This window comes from Myotis yumanensis, unplaced genomic scaffold (genome assembly GCF_028538775.1).
Source record: "Myotis yumanensis isolate MYYU_CA2020_CCGP unplaced genomic scaffold, mMyoYum1.0.hap1 SCAF_5, whole genome shotgun sequence".
NCBI lineage: Eukaryota > Metazoa > Chordata > Mammalia > Chiroptera > Vespertilionidae > Myotis > Myotis yumanensis.
The window spans coordinates 106,992,043-107,013,913 of record NW_027223756.1 but is presented as its reverse complement, the minus strand read 5'-3'; positions in this window follow the sequence as shown (position 1 = coordinate 107,013,913).

Here is a 21,871-nt window from a genome sequence, read left to right as displayed (position 1 = left end):
CCACACAGGTGCTGACTCATTCCTGAATACCTTGCTGACCCCCCTGCAGCTGAAGCTTCCTCAACTGAACACCTCAGCTCATGTCCCTGCCCCTCAACCAACCGCGGTATAAAAAAAGCGCCCCCCTCCATGTTGGGGTGAATCCACGTGCCCTGTCTTTGGGGGTACGTGGGTCTCCCGGGGACACAGAATAAACTTTCCTTTCCTTTCTTTTCTGATCCACTGGACTCTCTGTTTCTTGCACCACCTCCTGAGCCACCTAACCTAACACATACAACATCAATTAAAAAAAGACTTAAATAGTGTTATGCCCAGATTTCAAGATTCCCAAGAAACCACATCAGGGAGCCAGCCAATCAGATGCAAGAGCATAAGAATCTGTATTTCAAGCTAGCTTGAGCTCCCGTCCACCAGACTCACGTACACAATGGCAGGCCAAGTGGCTGAGAGAGGGAACCCCCGCATAGAGACGGGATTTATGGGGGGGGTTGGAGTAAGGGGAGGAGAAAGGACGTAGCCCTTACCCTGAGGCAAGATGGAGGGCTTAGCCCTTGCCCTTTCATTCCCCCCTTTGTCTTGGAACTTCCGGCTCAATCATGAGACGGACTGCATTTCTATTCCACCGTTGCTAGAGGCCCGAACTGGGCACACAGAACTATCAACTGAACTGTTCAACAAATGGTCCGGTGGAAGGGGAAGAAATAGGATTTTTCTTCTTAAAATTCCTCCATGGCTATTAAAAAGCCAAATCAAGATTAATTTATCTACTGTCCTGATGTTTGCATAAACACAACAAGAATGGTAACTGACTACCTTTGCTGGAATTTCATGATTGAATCTTAATGTGCCTCGTAGGGCCAGGAAGCCACGCCACCCAGCTACCATCAGGCCCGCCTGCAGTATCTGCTGAGTTAGGTGAGTCCCTCACCTGTAGCAACTCCACCTGAGCCCACGCTCTAGGCTTTAAGCTCATCTCAGTAGCCCTCCTACTTCTTGTGGCCCAGAGTGTGTGGGGGTTCTGCAGGAACGCAGAGGCATTCCTACTGCTTCCCTTCTATTCTTACCAACCATCAATGATGGTAGGGCATGGGCCTGACGCTCCAGCGCCAGACATCTTCAGGGCTTCCAAGCAGGATACCAGGCTTTTTTCGTGGCATTCTTACTGGCTTCAAGTTTTTAGAGCTTAGACAGGGCTCTTTAAAACATGATACTCCAGTCAAAGTTTTCTGTTAATAAAACCACTATTAGGAACTGGTCTTATTGAATCTATGCAAAGAAATGTATTGCCATGACTTATTTAGCGTTGCCAAATTTCGGAGGAATTACACAAGAAGAAAAATATATTGTCTGACTTTTCTTGCCAATTCCTTGTGATAAAACAGTAATTGTTGCCATTAAATTTTCTTTTTATGCATAACCATGCCTCAGACCTTCTATTCTAAACAGGCCTTTTCCAGCTTACTACCCCTGACATGGGCATGGTCACAAAGGCCTGCAAGACAGTATTACAGGCTGCCAACTGTTAGCTGTCTCTCAACAGAGACCAAAACCTGATGGGCACCGTTCCTGCCCATTTGGGCACCTGTTCTCTTGGCAGCTAGCTATCCTTTACTTTTGGGGGTCACCCCACATAGTTCCCTTCCAGGACAGCCAGCACACATTCAAACCTGCAAGAGAGTTAAAGGTCAATATAACATATCAATACAATGAACCATGATATTGGCATCATGGCTGCTTCAGGCAGCCAAATTCTACTAAAGTCTATTCTTGGCCTTTCTATAAATTGTCCTTGTCTCTTTGGAGCCATGTTCATGAAGATGTAGGCACCATCTGAGTCGCGAGCAATGTTACCAGCATCAGGCAGGTAGCAGGTTGCGTTGATCCCGATCGACAATCCATTTGGTGACGAAGTCTTTCCGGATCATGGATGGGTCCGCTGACCAGACGTGGGTGTGATGGACCCAGGTCGCACATGCAGGGCTGCCAGGGCCTCGTCTATGGCAGACAGGTAGTCAGGCAGCAGGTCCAGGAGACAGGTGGCCAGAAACACACCCCCGGCAAAGCAGCTTACCAGGCTCAGGACTTTCTGGTGGAAGGCTGAGGCTTCGGGGCTGGCTCCCGGTCGGCCTAGCACACAGATGGGCACCAGACTGCAGATGAGCGTGAGCACCAGCAGGAGCACCAGGGCCCCCAACTTCACCTCCAGGCCCACAGGCAGTGGGGGAGCCGAGGCTACTGCCTCTGGGCGCCACACCAGGAGCTCTGGTTCTCCCCAGAGCCCCATGGTGGCCGGCTGCTCCAGTGACTCTCAGACCTCTTGAGGGTCTCACTCCATGGCCCCCACCAGGTTCCATGGTTTGTTTCTACCAGTTCCCTTTGTGGCAGAGCAGCAACCAGGCCTCTTTCAAGGGAGTGTGCTAGGAAGGGGTATCAGCCCCTCCTTTGCTAGCAGTAATAGGTACCCAACCCTTTCAGTACATTAGACCAGCTTCATTCCCGCCTATTTTTACAGATTCCAAGGCCCATTGTCTTCCTTAATTAGTACTGGCCTGTATTATCTAATTCAGCACAGGCAGGGGGAAGGGCCCATTAAATCTTTGCCTTGAGGAACTGTGAGCTCCATCCTTAAATGTCCCAATCACACTAGAAAAGCCACAAATACCTTTTAAGTTTACCCTAGAATTCCAAAATTTCAACCCAGCACAGAATATTACATAGCAAATCAAAGTTCCCAGCAAACAAACAGAGATGCTTACAAATATCAAATAAACATTTATATTTACACCTTTTCAGTGAACAAGTATTTTTACAGTCTTGGGATCTAGGATTTTTGATCTATGTCTCATTCAGATAGAAACGGTTTTTATCTCAAACAAACAAACAAATCCAAAACCAAGAAAATCAAGGCCAGAAGTACCCTCTGATGTTTCAGGGGTACCAAGGAAGGAGAAGTTAGGCAATGTCCAGCCCTTCTCACAATCCACCACCAGTGACCAGTTCCAGCTTACTGCCCTAACATTTCTTTTTTTTTTTTTTTTATCATACCAAAGCCATGCTTTCTAGTTAGTTAGAACTTTTAGCCTTAATTTTTAGGTGTCATGTACATAATGAACATTTCTCAGATTAGTAATATATTCAAAATTTTTAAGAGACACAGAAATTTCACTAGTTATACATATTTAAGCAATAAGGACAGATCAATTTACAGAAACCAGTTTCTACCAGAAATAATCGTACTTTAGAAATTGGATTACTGCTATCAGTTCCTTTTAAAGACTTTGCCATAACCTTTAATTGTCTTTAGTTTAAGGAAAGCAGGGTTTTCTAGATTTAAGAGATTAGCTTAAAAATAAATCCGCAAAGCAAGCACGCTTGTAGCCCCATAAAACTCTGCCTTAAAGCTCCACCCCTGACTAAATCAGAGGGTGGGGCCTTTGTTGTTTCAAGATGGTGGCCCCCAGGGGAGCGGCAGCCCATGCGGCCAACATGGCGGCTGCAAAGTCACGCAGCTCAACATTGTGGCTGTCTAAACTGTTCTCTAACAGAAAAGGAGATTTCTTTATTTTCACAATAAATAAGGGAAGAGCAAACCAAAATCCCTAAAAGATAGATGGCCAACATTATATTGTACCAATGAGTACAAAAACAAGTTATACTGGCAGAAAGCTGATTTCAAAGGAGCCACCTTTTGGCCGCTTGACCTTTTCTGGGAAGGTTGGCTAGCGAAAGGTGTAGCCATTGAAATACAAATTAACATTTCTAAAGATGGCTGCTGGCGGAACCAGACCACCTGCATGCTAGGGGAAGGGCGTGTCTACCCTGCCCTCCACCAAAAAAAAGGGTGTAGCTTCAGACTTCCCAACGGTGAGAGAAAAAAAGACCTTAAACTTTTAGCTGGCAAGTTAAATATTCAGTCAACCAATAGATTTAATTCTGTTCTTTAGATTTTTCATGAGGCAAATTAGAGTAAACTACTTTTTTTACTTCCAATGGGCTCTGGAAAACCACATTTGAGCCCTGCAAACAGATTCTGGCTTACCTGGTCTTTTCAGATGTAAATTGACCACATTCTTTAGGACCATCTTTTTTTCCCTTGGAAAAACTGTTATCATGGTCTGCTGGGGAAATCAAGTAGCAAACCCCATAGCTATTCACATGTAAATTTGACTATCAACTTCCTGGTGGTACTTGCCTCAGGGCGGGGAATTTTAAAAGAGCTATTTTAAATCGCCTTGGGAAACCAGCCTGCATTTCTTTGTTAGATTCATCTCCGCCACTTTTTAAGGCCAAAACAGTCTCGGGTTTTTATTCTGTACACAGCAAAAGATCAGGTTCAGCTCAAAACTATGTGCACTCGTTTTTAAACTGGCCCTTTCCCCTTTACATGTGCACAGAAATCCCGGATGCATTTTAAAACTTTTACATTTAATTTCTGTGATCTAGCTGGGGCAATCTCCACGGGAAGGGCCCAGCTCCCGTCCAGAGTCGCTGCCGCTGCCGCCGCCGCCCCCGGGTGTCCGGCCCGGGCTCCGCGGGGGACCTCCCCCTGGACCCGCCTCCCGAGACCGACGCGCCGGCCTCGCCCCCTGCACTCCGCCCGGCTCCGCTCGCTTTCCACAAGCCTGGGGGCCTACGCCCGACTGCCGCTGCCTATAAGCCGCCTGTGCAGCAAGCGGCCTCGGTGTGCCGGCCTCAGCCTCCGCGCGCCGGCCTCAGCCTCCGCATCCAGGCGCATCTTTCCTCTCCTGCGGCCCAAGGCACAGTGATCCCTGCTCATCTTCCCTGCCTGGGAGGCGCACACAGGTGGGCAGGGACCGCTCCCCTGCCTTTACACTCACATACTTTCACCAGACATTCATTCAAAGTTTAACAACTTCCCAACTCCTGAGGGAGCTCTAAAGCCTCCCGCAATTTTCTTGAAATGATCAATCACAATACCCAAAGGAGCAGTCTGAGTCCATTCCATAACATCCGTCCAGTAAGTTCACAGAAAGAAACATAAAAACACAGAAAACTAAATGGGCCCGAAAATACAGCCTTCCAACTCCATGGAAGCAACTAGACGATGGTGTTATGCCAAACCGGCGGGAGTGACCCACCTCGTCTCAGATTCCTGATGAGAATACACATTCCTCGTGGGGAGCAGAACGTCTTCTAACTCTCCCCCCGCCTGTGGTCGTTCACGGCGCGTCCTCCTGGACCCCTCAGGCACAGATTCCAGAAGTGAGCTCACACAGAACAGATACAGAACAAGTCCCTGAACAGAGGCAGTAGAAAACTGCCTAGGAATGCTTCTCTTCTACCTTTTTTAAAAGATAGGCCAGATTTGAACCCTTAGCTAGTCCTAGTTTTGACGGTGAGTACCCTCTAGAAGCCATTCCTCCAGATACAGGACAAGTCCCTTAGAGATATCACACAGAACAGAATACACAACACACAGACACTTACCACGGCCAAGCAGACTCTTCGAACTGGGGGGTCCCTGGATGGTCTTGGGAATCCCGGACGAGCCCCCAAAAGTTATGCCCAGATTTCAAGATTCCCAAGAAACCACATCAGGGAGCCAGCCAATCCGATGCAAAAGCATAAGAATCTGTATTTCAAGCTAGCTTGAGCTCCCCATCCACCAGACTCGCCGACACAATGGCAGGCCAAGTAGCTGAGAGAGGGAACCCCCTGTGTAGAGATGGGCTTTATAGGGGGGGGTTGGAGTAAGGGAAGGAGAAAGGACGTAGCCCTTACCCTGAGGCAAGATGGAGGGCTTAGCCCTCGCCTTTTCAAATAGTTGTAAATATTTTTTGATTTCTCTTGATGAAACTACTGATGTCACATCAAATGCTCAGTTGGCCATTATTGCTAGATATTCTGATGGTCTCACAATGAGAGAAGAGTTGATAAAGTTAGAATCATTGCCAATAAGTACATCAGGAAACGAAATATGTAAGGTTGTTATAAAAACATTCAGTGACCTAAACATTGATATCTCTAAAATTGTGTCAGTCACGACAGATGGGGCACCAAATATGGTGGGAAAAAATGTGGGATTCCTGAAATTGTTTATGGAAGCTATTAGACACTCACTTGTGCCTTTTCATTGCATTATCCATCAGGAGGTGTGTGTGCCAAATCAGGATTCTCAGCATTGAATGATTTAATGTCAGTTGTAACAAAAATTGTGAATTTTATAGCTTCTTGACCCCTTCACAAGTGAGAATTTTCTGCACTTTTACAGGAAGTTGTTTCAACCTACAGTGGACTACTGATGTTCAATAATGTGAGATGGCTGAGTCGAGGTAAAGTACTTGAGCGATTTGTGGAGTGCTTTAAAGAAATTACGGTATTTATTGAGAATAAGGATCTGGCAAACTTTCCTCAGATCAATGATCATAAGTGGGTCAGCAATTTGATGTTTTTTACAGATCTCTCTGTTCATATGAATGAACTGAACTTAAAATTACAAGGTTTTGGCAAAAGTATTGACGTTATGTTTGGATACATCAAATCTTTTGAAAGTAAATTTAAAATTTTCAAGTGAGATATTGAAACTAAAACTTATAAGTATTTTCCTCGGATAAAAAAGTATTTCGAGAAGGCCACTACAACGAGTGTAATGGAGTCCATACTTATGTACCAGAATATAGTAAACTCATTATTTGAACAGTTCAGTGAAAGATTCGACCAATTTAGAAGCCTAGAACAGACCATTAAAATAATTAAGTATCCGGATGTAGTTGTTTACAGTACTTTGGAATGAAAGGATTTCCAATGGATGCAAATTGACGATTTAGAGATGCAACTTGCAGATTTTCAAGGTAGTGTTTGGACTCATGTGTTTGTCGACTTAAGGTCGAAACTTGAAAATCTGGAACGAAATCGTTTGAATAATGAAGAAGAGTGCAACTATGAACAAGAAATTTTGAGTGCTTGGAACAGAGTACCTGACAGTTTTAGCGACATAAAAAAAATCTAGTGATGGCTTTGCTAACAATTTTTTCATCAACATATTTTTTTTTTATTTTTTAAAAATATATTTTATTGATTTCTTACAGAGAAGAAGGGAAAAGGATAGAGAGTTAGAAACATCGATCAGCTGCCTCCTGCACACTCCCTACTGGGTATGTGCCTGCAACCAAGGTACATGCCCTTGACCAGAATCAAACCTGGGACCCTTGAGTCCGCAGGCCAATGCTCTATCCATTGAGCCAAACCGGTCAGGGCTCATCAACATATTTTTGTGAGACTTTGTTGTCAGCATTAAATAATATTAAAAAGGAACAAAAGAAACCAGCTAACAGATGAAGTTAGTGGTGCTTGCTTGGCCTTGAAGTGCACCAAGTATGAACCTGCAATCGAAGAATTAGCAGACAAACTTCAGCACCAAAAAAGTCACTAATTTCTAGTTTTTGTACCATTTGATTATCATTGTTTTTATTATTATTTTTTCTTAAGTGTACATTGTTTTTCTGTTTTTGTTCATTTTATACATATTTTTTGGTTGATTTTTCTTTGTTAAATGGCACTTAAATATATAAAATAAATGTCAAAAATATAAATCTTTTTTTTTTTACTATGGTTGCAAATATAAAAAAAAATTATGAATATGTCTATATGTGACATGGCACCAGAATTAAGTTAGGGTTTTTCAAAATTTTGACACGCCGAGCTCAAGAGGTTCGATATCACTGTGTTAACATTTGTCATCAGCGCTGCGCGGGGTGGTTTGTGTTGCTGCTCCATGCGAATCAGGGTGACCTTCGGCAAATGCAGCCGGCACTCCAGGTAGAAACTGTCCCCGAGTCCATGTGACACAGAGGGGGTTACACGCAGGTCATCCTGGCTTCTCTTTTCCTCTCCCCTCCTAAACCCGTCCCCACCCCCTGAATCTGAGAGAGCCGGGGACCAAGGCTTTCGATGGGTGCTTGCCCGTCCTGTGTGGGCGGAACCGGGCGGAAGCAAAGGGACACCCCACCCAGTGCCCTCCAGGGATCCCATCAGGGGGAAGGTGACAAGTCACCACCTGCAGGCCGTCCTCTGCGAGTTGCCTTAGGAGACCTCAGGGGACTGAGGTGGCGGCCACAGAAGGGGCAGGCCCTCTGGGGCCTGAATGTCTGAAGTGTCCCACACTCTTTCCTGAGGGCACTTGAACAAACACCTTTAAAATGACCATTTCCTGCCTGTTCCAAGTTCTACTTAAACGAAATTAAAGATTAAGAAGGAAAGACTCACAAAGGGTCTGCAGAGGTCTAAAGCATGAACCGAAAAGTATTTTTAAAGAGCATGTGATAAAAATGGTTACTGCATTTGCACTTTGGGTGAGATTAAGATGAACGGTAATGCCAACATCCGGTTTGTTGTACAAGTCCTGATTTTATATGTATTTTCCAAAAAATATATATGTATTTTACATAAATACACAGAGAATATAAAGTTATTTACAAAAACCACCTATATATATAAAACCCTAACATGCAAATAGACCGAACAGAGGAACAACTGATCGCTATAACATGCCCTGACCACCAGGGGGTGCGCAGAACATGGCAGGTGTGGCAGCAGTGGTGGGATGGTGGAGCAGGTGAGCAGGGGTGCCAGACCAAGGCGGGGCACCGGTCACTGTCATTGGGGAGAGCCTTTGGTGGTTACTGACAATTCTTTGCTCCTTATGGCCACGGTCCTGCCTTGGGCTTGCACCTGCTGCCCGCATTGGCCCCACTCGCACTCGCTGCCAGCTCCCGGCACTGGCCCTGATCGCTTGGCGCCATCAGTGGGTGCGAGTGGTGCCTGCCAGCCCTGATCACCCCTTAGGGTTTCTCCACCTCCCCCTGCTCCTGAGGGGTGATCGGGCCTGGCAGCTGCTTCTCCCACCTACTGCCGGCACTAGCCCCACTTGCACCCACCCCTGGCACTGGAGCCGCTGCTTGCACCTGCTACCTGTGCCTGGCACCAGCCCCAACTGCTCCACGCCATCGTGTGGGAGGGGTGATGGCAATGGTGGGAACAGGGCTGCTGGCAGACAGGGGATGGGGGGCTGTGGCAGGAGGTACCAAGTGGGGGCACAAAGGATGGGCCGAGACTGGCTCCTGTGCCCACCACAGCCTTGCAGCCCACAGTTCCTTTCAAGGTGCACAAATTCGTGCACTGGGCCCCTAGTATATGGAATAAAACCATAAAATATTGGCCTTGGATTTATGCTCTCATAATCTAGAATAAGAACGCGTTCTAATTTTTCTTTTCTTTCTTTTTTTAAAGATTTTTTAATTGATTTTTTAGAGCCAGAGGAAGGGTGAGGGAGAGAAATCTACATAGAGAGAAACATCAATGTGAGAGTAAAGCATCACTTGGCTGCTTCCTGCACCTTCCCACTAGGGATTGAGCCCGAAATCCCAACTTGTGCCCTGACCCGGAATCAAACCCTAAAACCTTTAGGTGCACGAATGACACCCAGCCAACAGTCCCTCATCAGCCAGAGCCTAATTTTTCTCTCTCGTGCTGCCTTTGTCTGTTTCCTTAGGGTTGTCTTTGCCTCACAAATGTGGTCTTTCCTTCTCTCTACCCTCAGACATAACTTGTATAATATTGTCTGTTTCCTAAATATTTGCTAAGAAGCACCTGAGAACCACCTGGTTTGTAATCTGTTGGAGCATGATGGCAACTTATTCTATTTACTAGAAGCCCAGTGCACGGATGGGGTCCGTCCGGCCCCAGCCCCAATCAGTAGATTGGAGTCAGGCCTGTTGGGAGGAGGAGATGGCAGGAGGTTGGCCGTGGCCCACCCTGATGGGGCCAGGCTGGCTGGGGGAGGGGCCTTGGGTGAGTGGCTGGTGGGGCCCACCCCTGATTGGGGTGGAGGGGCTGATTGTGGCTGAGGCTGGCCATGGGGAGGGCCTGTGGGCCAGCTGGCCCTGCCCCTGATTGGTGTGGGGGGCTAAGGGGGGTGGGGCTGGCTGTGGGGAGGGACCTCGGGCTGATCAGGGTGGTGGGGGCCCAGGGGTGGGGCCTGCCAGGGGAGGGGTTGCAGGAGGTTGGCCCACCAGCCCCGGCCCCTATTGAGGTGGGGTTGGCCGATCTGGGGTGGGGCCAGCTGGGGGAAAGGGCCCTGGTGGGGAGGGTTGGCCAGCCGGCCCCACTCCCTGATTGGGCCAGTTCGCTGGCCGCTGTGGGCATCATAGTGACTTGTCATTACGGTCATTATGGTGGCTGGCTTTTTATAGATTTCCTGATTGTGTGCTACTCAGGCTTTTCTATTTCTTCTTGAATCAAAATATTAATTCATATTTTTCTTTGGAATGTATCATTTCACTTAAATTTTCAAATGCATTGCTCCAAAGTTATTCATGGTATTAGGTTGTGGCCTGTAAATATCCTACATATTTATAGTTTAATTTGCCTTATTACTTAAAAAAAATTATTTGTGTCTTCATTTCCATAAAATCTTCCCAGGAACTTGGCTAATATTATAGAGAGATTCTGGAAAAGAAAAAGTACATTAGGTAAAAGCTAAGGGAACATCAGTTAAATGTGGGCTTTGATCAATAAGAATGTATGAATTTTGGTTTATTTATTCTAACAAATGTATCAGACTAGCATATAATGCTAATAATAAGGGAAACTGGGTGAGGGGTGTATGGGAATCCTGTATACGATCTTCACAATTTTTCTGTAAACCTAAAGCTGATCTGAAAAATAAAGTACATTAAAGGAAGTGGATGTTGCCCCAGCAGGTGGCCTAGCTGGTTGGAGCTCCATCCCAATACACCAAGGTTGCAGGTCTGATCTCCAGTCAGGACACATACAAGAGTCAACCGATGAATGCATACATCAGTGGGACAACAAACCGACGTCTCTCTCTCTCTCTCTCTCTCTCTCTCTCTCTCTCTCCTCTCTCTAAAACCAATAATTTTTTAAAAAAAATTTAAAAAGACAAATGTTGCCTCAAGGCCTTAGGAAATCTCAAAAACAATGCTAATACATTGCTGAGTGTTAAAAATATGGTGTTATAGGCAGCAGAACGTTCTAGGTGTCTAAATGACTATGTCCACCATATGAGGTTACTAGGTATTTGCTGAATGAATGAAATGTGTCTGTGAACCATTCTGAAACTCAAGGCCCTGGTCCGTTCGTTCATTCATTCATTCATTCATTCAGCAAACCTTGTCGGGGTGTGGTCACTGCCTTCCCGAGGTCTGAACTAGTCTTTCCGAGAAGCGAGTTGAGAAGGCCTGCGGAGGTCCCCTGACTCCAGCCGCAGCCAGGACAGTGGCAGGGAGAGGCCCACACATTTTCTGAGTCTCGGGTACTCCAGCTTGAGGAGGAAGGGAGAGAAGGCTCCGATCCTTTAGCAGCATTCGGCCATTCAGGCATAAATTCTGGTAAGAAGAGGAAGTAAAAAGCACTGACAGGACACAGCCTTTTGCTCCCGGACCGGAGGCCGAGACCCCACTGCGACGTTGGAGGCAGGGGCTCTCGCTCTGCTCCTGGCGGGGCCGGGCAGGCAGGAACCTGGGGCTTGGGAGCCGGGGGCAGCTGCAGACAGAGCCCAGCCGGGACCCAGTCACCGCCCAGGCCGCCCTTTTACTAAGCCGGCGCTGTTGCCACAGTTTCACAAAGCGACCAGGAAGGAAGCAGAGCCTTCGACGACACCCAGGCCCGTCTAAACCATTGCTACCGACTGCGAGTGAGACGTGTTTCTTCACCAAGAACATGAAACCCAGGTGAGCACCGCCAGGTCAGAGAGGCTCAGCTCCCAGTGTGCTCCTGTCTGACAAGGCCACCTTGGGGGTGCGCGGTGAGGCCAAGCAAGGCTCAGAAAGGCCACGCATGCCGCCCGCACCGAGCCACCGAGCCTGGAACTCGATTCTGGCTGCACCGCACAGGCCTGTCCACTTCCCAGCGCCGCCGTCCCGAGCAGAGAGCCCCGAGGACTGGGCGGTCCCCCTCTGCGGACGTGGCCTGACCCCAGACCAGACGGGAAGGCCCAGAGCAAGTGGCCAGGCACCTCCTGGCCACACCCCTCACGGGTGAACCAGAGTCCTACTTCCTCCCTCCACAGGAGTGGCTGTCTCTCATTTTTTTTTTCTTTTTTATATTTTTATCGATTTCAGAGAGGAAGAGGGAGGGAGAGATAGAAACATCAATGACAAGAATCATTGATCTGCTGCCTCCTGCACACCCCTTACTGGGGATTGAGCTGGCAACCCAGGCATGTGCCCTTGACCAGAATCAAACCAGGGACCCTTCAGTCCTTAGGCCAATGCTCTATCCACTGAGCCACACCAGCTAAGGCTGTCTCTCATTTTCCATGTGTAACAGAATATTCATGTGAGGGTCAAGTCTAAAACATTTTTCACGGGAACAATAGAAGCCACTGCGAAAGCTGGGGTCCTGCTGGCCACAAAGGCTGAGCACCGCTTCTCTCCCTCTGGATTTTGCGTTATGTGACCGTGTTGAGCCCATTGAGAAAACCTGTGACAGTCCTGGTTGACACAACAGTGTTTCTGGCCCTCGGCAGCGGATCGGACTTCCTGGGAGTGGGTTGGTTCATCGGGGCACATGATATGTGATTTCTCCAATTTTCTAACCTTCCTCTAGGGCATTGATGGTGAACCCTTTGAGCTCGGCGTGTCAGCATTTTGAAAAACCCTAACTTAACTCTGGTGCCGTGTCACATATAGCAATTTTTTGATATTTGCAACCATAGTAAAACAAAGACTTATATTTTTGATATTTATTTTATATACTTAAATGCCATTTAACAAAGAAAAATCAACCAAAAAATTGAGTTCGCGTGTCACCTCTGACACGCGTGTCATAGGTTCGCCATCACTGCACTAGGGAGGAGCAGGAGGAGAAGAAGATATAAGCCCCTCACACAGAGAAAAAAAATTGCATTGAAAGTATTCTGCAGAAATGGAGCCGCAGAGAAAGGCAATTGCAGTAACAATAATGCATTCCCACGGCGAGTCTCGGAGTCGAGACCACACACTGTCCTACGTGGGGAAAGCCGAGGAGAGCTTGTGAGACGAGACACTCGGCTGACCGTCCCCTGCTTTCTGATCTGCAAAAGGCGGTCTGTGTGAGTGATGATTTCCCCATCGGATCAGGGGTCCCAGGGATGGCACACTCCCCAGAATCAGAAGCTACAAGGTCTGGGGGCGGGGGGTGGGGGGGAGCTGTTGATTGCAGAAAGCAGATATTTCCAGACCATTGGCTCTACCTCCACTCCTCCCCGAGGTGTGACCATGCCGCCTGGCAGGGCTGCTGACGTCTGTCATTAAATCCGCGTGGGGGAGCGAAGGCCCGCCTCCCGCACCGCTCTCACCAGTTCGCTTTCACTCCTGTGGGGCCACTGTTTGGGTTTGTCGCTGGGAACATTTCATTGGGGCCCTTTGGCTGCAGAATTGTTTTCACAAAGTGAATGGAATTCAGGACCCAAACAAACGGCTCTTCATCAGGCTGACGGACAAAGATGCGACGGCGCAGGGTGCCCTTTCCAGGGGTGTTACTTCAGCGAGATTCAATGTTCCGTCTTCGGGTTTCGGTCAAGGTGATGCTTAGGAACATTTTGTTAATGTGAAGTCAACATTTCAGGGGAATCAGCTGAGTTTTCCACTTGATTTAGAACCGAAGCGCCAGCAACTGCAGAGCCTGGTGTTACCGATTTTCCACCCACGGTTGTGGCGCCAGCCTGGATTGCAGAGGTACACCTGGAAATTGCTGTTTGGGGCCAATGCAATTCTGTTTTTGGGGGTTTTTTAAATATTTTTATTGATTTCAGAGAGGAAGGGAGAGCGAGAGAGAGAGAGAAATATCAATGATGTTAGAGAATCATTGATTGGCTGCCTCCTACACACCTCCAAATGGGGTTGGAGCCTGCAGCCTGGGTATGTGCCCCGACAGGGAATAGAACCCGGGACCCTTCAGTCTGCAGGCCAGCCCTCTATTCACTGAGCCACACCAGCTGGGGCTGCAACCCTTTTGATTTATACTCTGTTTGACCTCCGTCACCTCCTCCCAAATGCAGCTCACCAGGCTGTACTGGGACGCCTTCCGAGGTCTCCATGTGTAGAGCTCTGACATGCAGGTCCTTACAGCCACCGCCACCTTTTCCTGTGGGAAGCCCAGTCGGGTCTCTGGCCGCGCGTGTCATTGCCGGGTGTTGCTGGATCACAGAGCAGGGGAGAGATCATCACTTCCCTGGACGGCTGCTCTGGGCCGACCTTTATCACCGCGGCGGCGGCGAGGGAAGCCTGGTACCGCTTCACAGGCCTCGATGGTACCAGGAGCCGTAGTAAGTCCAAGGTGGCCGGCACCAGCGCCAACACCGGGACCAACGAGGAAATTGCATGGAGGCGAGACCTGACCTCAGAGGAGAAAACCTTAGCGCCAAAGTGGCTCCTTTTTGCCGACGTGAGTTTCACTGCAGCTTCCCCTCGCCCACTCGTGCACCAGAACGGAGCTCCCGGAACACGGCTCTGACAGGTTGTGGAGCACCTGCTTTTAGAATCTGTGAAAGCTCAGTGACTTCCCCCGGCGGTATCAGAAAGCGCCCATGGAGGGTTTATCGCCCGATAAAGGAGAAAGTGCGTTAGTGATCACCTGGGCACGCAGAGCTGGCACAGCCGCCGTTCAATGTTGTGTCCGAACAGCCACCCTGCCAACGGGCAGTGCCTGTTCGCCGAGGGGTCAGTGCCCGGCCCGGGGCCTGCTTCCCGTCAGGCCTGGAGCCGCTGCGCTCAGTGTCTGTGACACACGCCTGTTCTGAGAAGCGGATGGAACCGTCCTGCCGGTTGGGCCCTGACGTGTTGAACGCATCTGACCTCCTGGTTTTCCACGTGGGCAGCGTGGGTGCCGGCTGCGGGCGGCCGTCTGCGATGTGAGGCAGCAGGTGGGCTCAGCCATGGGAAGTGGACACTGTGCTGGGTCAGCGGTTCAGAAACAGTCTCCCCTCCACACTGAGCATTTCTAGCAGGACCTGGAGCCTGCTGGGAGGTGACTGACAGAGGCCCTGCAGATAATTAACCCTGTGGGGTGCCCAGCTAACCCAGCCACACACTCCATCTAACGGAAACAGACCATCCCCAGCGATGCCATGGGGTGCCCAGGGGAGACCATTTCAGAGCGACGCCATGGGCTGCCCAGGCTGAGCCCGGCTGGGAGTGATGCCACCGGGTGCCCAGGCTGAGCCCGGCTGGGAGCGATGCCGCCGGGTGCCCAGCTGAGCCCGGCTGGGAGCGATGCCACCGGGTGCCCAGGCTGAGCCCGGCTGGGAGCGATGCCGCCGGGTGCCCAGGCTGAGCCCGGCTGGGAGCGATGCCACCGGGTGCCCAGGCTGAGCCCGGCTGGGAGCGATGCCGCGGGGTGCCCCAGGTGACCCAGCAAGTTGCACAGGCCGTTCCTTGATTTCTGCTCAAAAGCCCTTTCTCTATAATATTTTCCTCAGTTAACAGAGTTTGACCTGATTGTCACCAGGACTGTTCTGAAGGGTTTTCAAGGATGAAACCCCACTCCAATACGAACGTCAGATTTAAGTGGTAAAAGTGACGCCAGAGGCATGTACATCGGTCCCCCCACGTTTCCACCTCCCAGGAACCTGGTCAGGAAGCCTCCACGGAGCTTTGCTTCAGAAATACGTTGCCGATCGGCAATAACAACATTCACATGAAGACGGGCCTGGAAGCCGGCTCTGGGCCGGGCTGCACGGTGAGGTGCTCCAGGCCCCACGGGCACCATTTCCTTTCGGTGACCAAGGCCCGAGCGCTCGCTTCCCCAGGAGCCTCATTAATGACACCCGCCTGACGAGGGCATTCCCTTGTGAGGGAGGCTCCGGGGGAGGAACTGCCTGCGGAGCTGGAAGCAGGGAGGGCAGGAAACCGAGCTGGGGTGCAGCTGAAACTCGGGGGCCTGCGTGCCTTAAAGAAAGAACACGCCACACACAGCTAGCGGGGTGGCCCTGTGGACAGGGAGGAGTGCTGGACCCCGTCGCTGGGGGTCCCGGGGAGGCCCCCTGGGAGCCAGCCTCAGGGATCCGGAGCAGGTGCAAGCCACCCCTTTGATGGTCAGAGGGGGCTGGGGCGGGGTGGCATGGGGACGGAATACAGTCTGCGCTATCGTGGTACGCGTCCTCCGTTTCAGATGATGCTGCAATCCGTGGGGTGTCACAGCGTATGAAACACGCGTCGTTCACACTGTGTCGAATCCGTCTGAGAAAACCTGTGATGTTCTTGGCTGGCGCAGTCTCTCTGGACTTCCTGTGCGTGGGGTGGTTCCTCAGAGCGCCTTTTAAGCTATGTATCTACATTTAACTAAAAGGATGACGGCACCCATTCCACTCAATCAGGGAAACCGTGGAGGGACTGGAAGACGATTACCAAAGAGAAGCCCTGGATTCAGAGAAAACACTGGGCGGAGAAGGCCCGCTGCTGGCAGACAAGGGCGCGCTCACCGCACGTGTCCTGGTTGGACAGAGAGCCCTGCGGCTTCGGAAACAACGCTTCATGGCTTTGCCAGGACAGCACACCTACCTGGGCCCTCGTGTGGGATCATCGCTGGCTGGCGTTTTAAGAGGATGTTTCCAGGGCCCGTCTCACTCTCCAGCAGCACAATCCTGGTGAGACTGTCCCCACGGGCCGTGCGCGGGAATCAGAGCCGCCAGCTCCTTTGAGTGCCTTCCCCCAGGCACCCCACCCGGGCAGTGAGGTCTCCGGTCACCGTTTGCTTATTCTCAGGCTGCGAGAAGGGTTCTGTTGTTGGGAAGAAAGACTCGGGCGGAACTGAAAATGTACCCCACATTCCGGGTCTGCTGTGGGGACAGTGAACCCGCCTCTCCAGTGACCGCACACGCTCGCCAGGACCCTGGCTAGTGAACCCTGCGAGGCCTTGGCGGTGACTAACAAAATCCTCCTCCCGCAGCCTCAGGAAATCAGAGCAAATAAGGGCCTGGGACTGCGACCAGCAGGGCTTTCAGAGACAGACGCTCAGCTTGGTGTGGCGGCGGCACCTGGTTAGCTGTAATGACAAGGAACTCAGCCGCTTGGGGACTCCTCAGCTCTCACCTTATACATGGAGAAGAGGCCACCCAGGGATGAAGGGCTCCCCTCAGTCCCTGCTGCAAGTGCATGTGGTCAGGGAGCGCTGTGCACGCCTGCTCACACCCAGCCTTACCATCGGCAAGCAGCCCCACCCCGGCTGTCCTGCCAAGAGACCCTGACTGTGTAAAACGAGGAGACTTGGTCTTCTGGAGCAGCTTGCCCTCAAACTTCGATTTTAAAAGACCTGGTCAGCCTGGCTGGTGAGGCTCAGAGAACCGAGCCTCGTCCTGTGGACCAAGAGGTCACTGGTTCGATTCCCTGTCAGGGCACAAGCCCGGGGTGCAGGCTTGATCCCCAGTAAGGTGCATGCGGGAGGCGGCTGATAATGTTTCTCTCTTTCCCTCTCCCTTCCTCTCTCTCTCAAATCAATAAAAACATATTAATAGAAAGGCCCTATGAGACAGTGGTAACAATGTCACCATAGTAAGCGCCGAGGCCCCCATCCTTGAATTCATGTTTCCTGAGTTAAAAAACACAGGTCACCTTCCCTGGACCATGGGGCGTCCGTTCCAGCAGGAGACATTCGGCCAAGGACTGAAGAATCCTCCAGAGACACAGATGTTCAGAGCAAAGCTGTCACCCAAGACCTTCAGGTCAAGCTCATGATGATGCCAAGTGGACGCTCCCGTCTGTGAGGAGGCGGCCAGGAGTCCTGGTTCATTTTCTAGCATTGCTATTTGATTTCCCCTTTCTTTGTTAGCCATCTGAGCTGTTATTGTACTTTGGTAACCCCTAGGGTTGCCCCCAAAAAGATTATCCATATGCGTTTACTTGTGCACATCATTTCTAGAAGTCTGACCTGTGCAGGCCCTTCTCCATCTCCCCAGAAGAGAAGAGAGGGTCTAATGGGTCATGGGGTTTGTCCCCTCTCCCCCACCTGACCTGCGAACAAGGATGTAATAGCTACTCAGCTAAGACAACAGAAGGCAGAGTGCCTTTCACTGTCCCCTTCCGGAGCTTGAATCCACTTCGCAGTGTGAAGCCAGTCTTCAGCATCAGGAACTGCTTCTCAAACCCATGCAGCCGTGCCAGTGGCACTGAGCTCCTCAGAGGCGAGAAAGATGTTGGATCTGTCAATCTGACTGTAGTTGTTTGTGACTTGTTTTTTGTTGTTGTTTTGCTTCATTTGTTATTGTTGTTGGTTTGTGGTTTTTTTTTTTTTTTTTTTTGGGGGGGGGGGGTAGATTTTTCCAGCCCATTTTGCAGAAACTATTTAATTCCATTCGAGGAATCTGCCAGCCAGTGATGAAGATCAATAATTGACTCACTCCTACTCTGTCTGTGGCCACCAGACTAGTAATTCCTTAACAAACACAGAACTCTGTGTTTACGGCATGACAGCTAGAGACTTCAGAGCTACCTCCGAAATGGGTAACAGAAGGACTCCTCAGGACTGCATGAGGGTGGATGGGGGAGGGAGTTAGCACAGGCACCGTTCCTGCAACAGTGGGCATAATTGAATTGGGGAAAAAATGAATGAAATGTGTTTCTACCCCAGGAAGAAGTTATTAGTAGCGGTGCACGTTCTCTTGAAGTCCCCCCAAAACCCATTTGAATTCATTAGCAGGGATGGCCGTGGGCAATCATACGGCCTTGGTTTTTCTTGGCGAGGCCAGGGTGGAATGCGTCATAACTAGCACTCCCGTTGCACCTGTATAAATACCCCGGTCAGGTTGGAGAGTCTGTGGCCAGAATTCAAGCACATTCCACCTGCTTTGCCAGAACAGACCCAGCTGTGTTCAGAGTCCTGTTTCCATGGCCTGGGCAGGGCAGTCTGGCTTCCTGGCTGTTCAGGCATCTACAGCGAATCGGGGTCACGTTGGCTCCGGGAATCGTCTGTATTTCAGTTGGTGGATGCGCCCTGTCCTGAGTCGCATCTGGGGCACCATCTGGGCAACCTGCAGCATCAGGTGACCCAACAGCTCCCCAAGGGAATGCACGAAGGAAGGCCTTAGTCTGTCAAGCAGCGCGTACAAAGGACTCTTCCTCACCCTTTCTTGATGAGTAGTTTTCTCCCGTTCCTTTAAGACAGTGGTTCTCAACCTTCCTAATGCCGCGACCCCTTAATACAGTTCCTCATGTTGTGGTGACCCCCAACCATAACATTATTTTCGTTGCTACTTCATCACTGTAATTTTGCTACTGTTATGAGTCGTCATGTAAATATCTGATATGCAGGATGTATTTTCATTGTTACAAATTGAACATAATTAAAGCCTAGTGATGAATCACAAAAACAGTATGTAATTATATATGTGTTTTTCCGATGGTCTTAGGTGACCCCTGTGAAAGGGTCGTTCGACCCCCCAAAGGGGTCGCAACCCACAGGTTGAGAACCGCTGCCTTAAGAGGAGGATCTCAAGTTGTACTTAGGAAGCAAGTATCTATCCTTCAATATAAGGATGTTCACACATTTAAAGCTCTGGCCACCATAACCAATACATTTGGATTGCAACCCAGGATGCATACGCATGTGTGCAGCACTGGAAAGGAATTCTGTGAAATAATATCTACCCTTACCATGCATGACACAGAGAGCTGTTTTCTATTTTATTTTATTTTTAGATTACATTTTATTTATTTTGAAAAGGCTCGATGCAACGTGCTACATCCACGGCTCATTCATGGGTTGCAACCCAACGTTTGAACTAGTATGTCACCCCATGTGAGAGTTGGTCATATATGTTCAGTTGCACAAAAATTTGCTTCTTAAACATTTTTCTACAAATTCCCTACCTCATCCTGGCAGAGCGTAGGCTCACAGAACCCCACTTCTTGGGCATTCAGGGTTCGGACTGAGTGGCTTCTCTCTCCCTGGGAAAAGCCCTGAGTTACGGGTAATTTTGCAAAACATCTTGGCATCGGAGGGGGCACTTGTCTCCCATAATGAGCTCACCTCCATGGGACCATGTCCTGTCTATAGTGCAGGGGGCGTGGTCTCTCTTCACGGAACAGGAACTGAGCTATTGGTGACTCTGATCCCCTGTTTTTGTTTCGTTTTCAGTCACAAAATGATCTTACGTCATGAGATAGTCTTTCAAAAAATAAACTATTTCTTTTCTATGATTATTGGGATAGTGTTGGCCGTTAAAATACAACTTCGGATTAGGAGTAGGAGTGAAAGGTGATTACGGCAACGAGAGAGAGGAGCAAGTATATGAAGCTCGTGATGTTAAAGAATTGTGCAGAAACAGGGGGTGGGATCAGGGAGCCTAAGGATGAGCAAGAAAAGGCTTTTCCTTGTTTGCTTGTTTTCGTAGTACATGGTAGATAGAAACATGTTGTTGTCGGAAGAAATAGAACCCGTAGAGAGAGAATCATTGAAGATACAAGCCAGACAGGAGGTCACTGATGGATGAATGGGGTAATGAGGGTACGAGGTAGGATTAGCTATTTCCACGAAGTGAGCTATTTTCCCAGGGACTAGGGGAAGGAAATGTGTGTGTATAAAGAACAGAGGCGGAAGGAAAAGTAAATGGTATAGTTTTCTCTATGTATTTTCACAGTTATCATCACCAATAAATCTTGATTTGCACCATAACACTTGAGGTTTAACACTGTTAGGCGCGGCTGAAGTTCACACATGAACAGTGACCTGCGCTGCATGAATTTCCACTCACCAAGGCGATGTCAGGGTCCGCAGGCTGAGAGCCTCCTCGATATCAGGAAATGTAGAGATGTACAGTCATCTTTAAGACAGAGAGGAGGAAAGAGAAAGTGTATTCGGAAATATGAAACTTTCAGTGCGTTTGTCAAGAAAACTCTAAAACTGTCCTTAGCTACGAAGACCCACTGATCATAATTTCCAGAAATGTAAAGAACATAAACCGCCAATGTTGAGTGGGATTGAGAAGAGTGTACAGGCTGCATTGTTGTTGTTTTATGCTCTTTACGGTCTTCTTTATGTTTTGAGTCCTCTTTTTGCTTTGTGGTCTTGAGAAATCCCCTTGTACCCTGCGACCATAAGGATATTCTTCTCTTACTATGAAATTTTTAAAAGTTGCCTTTGATATTGTCATCTGTAATAATAAAAGCGTAATATGCTAATTAGGCTGGACATCCTTCAGGATGAAGCCGGAGCTGCAAGGGCTGAGCCCCTTGTACGAATTTTGTGCATCGGGCCTCTAGTAGTAATATAAAACTGAATAAATTAATATGAAGCTGGATAAACCAGCAACCAGATATTATTTTGTTTTTTTATTAATTTCATTCACATGCCATTTATCAAGGGCAAGTACCTGGGTTGCAGGTTCAATCCCCAGGGCCCATTGGGGCATGAGCAGGAGGCAACCAATCCATGTGTCTCTCTCACATCCATGTTGCTTGTTCTCTCTCTCCCTCTCCCCACATCCCTACGTCCCTCCACTCTCTCTAAAAAATCAATGGGAAAAATATCCTCAAATGAAGATTAACAATAAAAAATGCACCCATTTAAAGCACTCACTTCTATGAATTTGGGCAAAACTATACACCCATGTGACCAGCACCACAATGAAGACAGAGAACATCCCATCAGCCCAGACGCTCCCTCTCCCTCCCCCAGGCCCGGTGGCCGTGCTGCTTTCTTCCACTCCAGACTAGATTTCCCATTTCTTGGATGTTATGCAAATGCAGGCAGAGAGGATGCGTGCTCCGGTGCCAGCTTCCTGTGCTCAGGATCGAGGTTTGGAGACCCGCCCACATTACCATCCGCATCAGCACCACTCCTCCTGCTCACCGAGGGGTACCGGGGGTGACCCACTGCAGGACTTCCACCTGCAATTCACGGCTCCTGTGAATGAGGC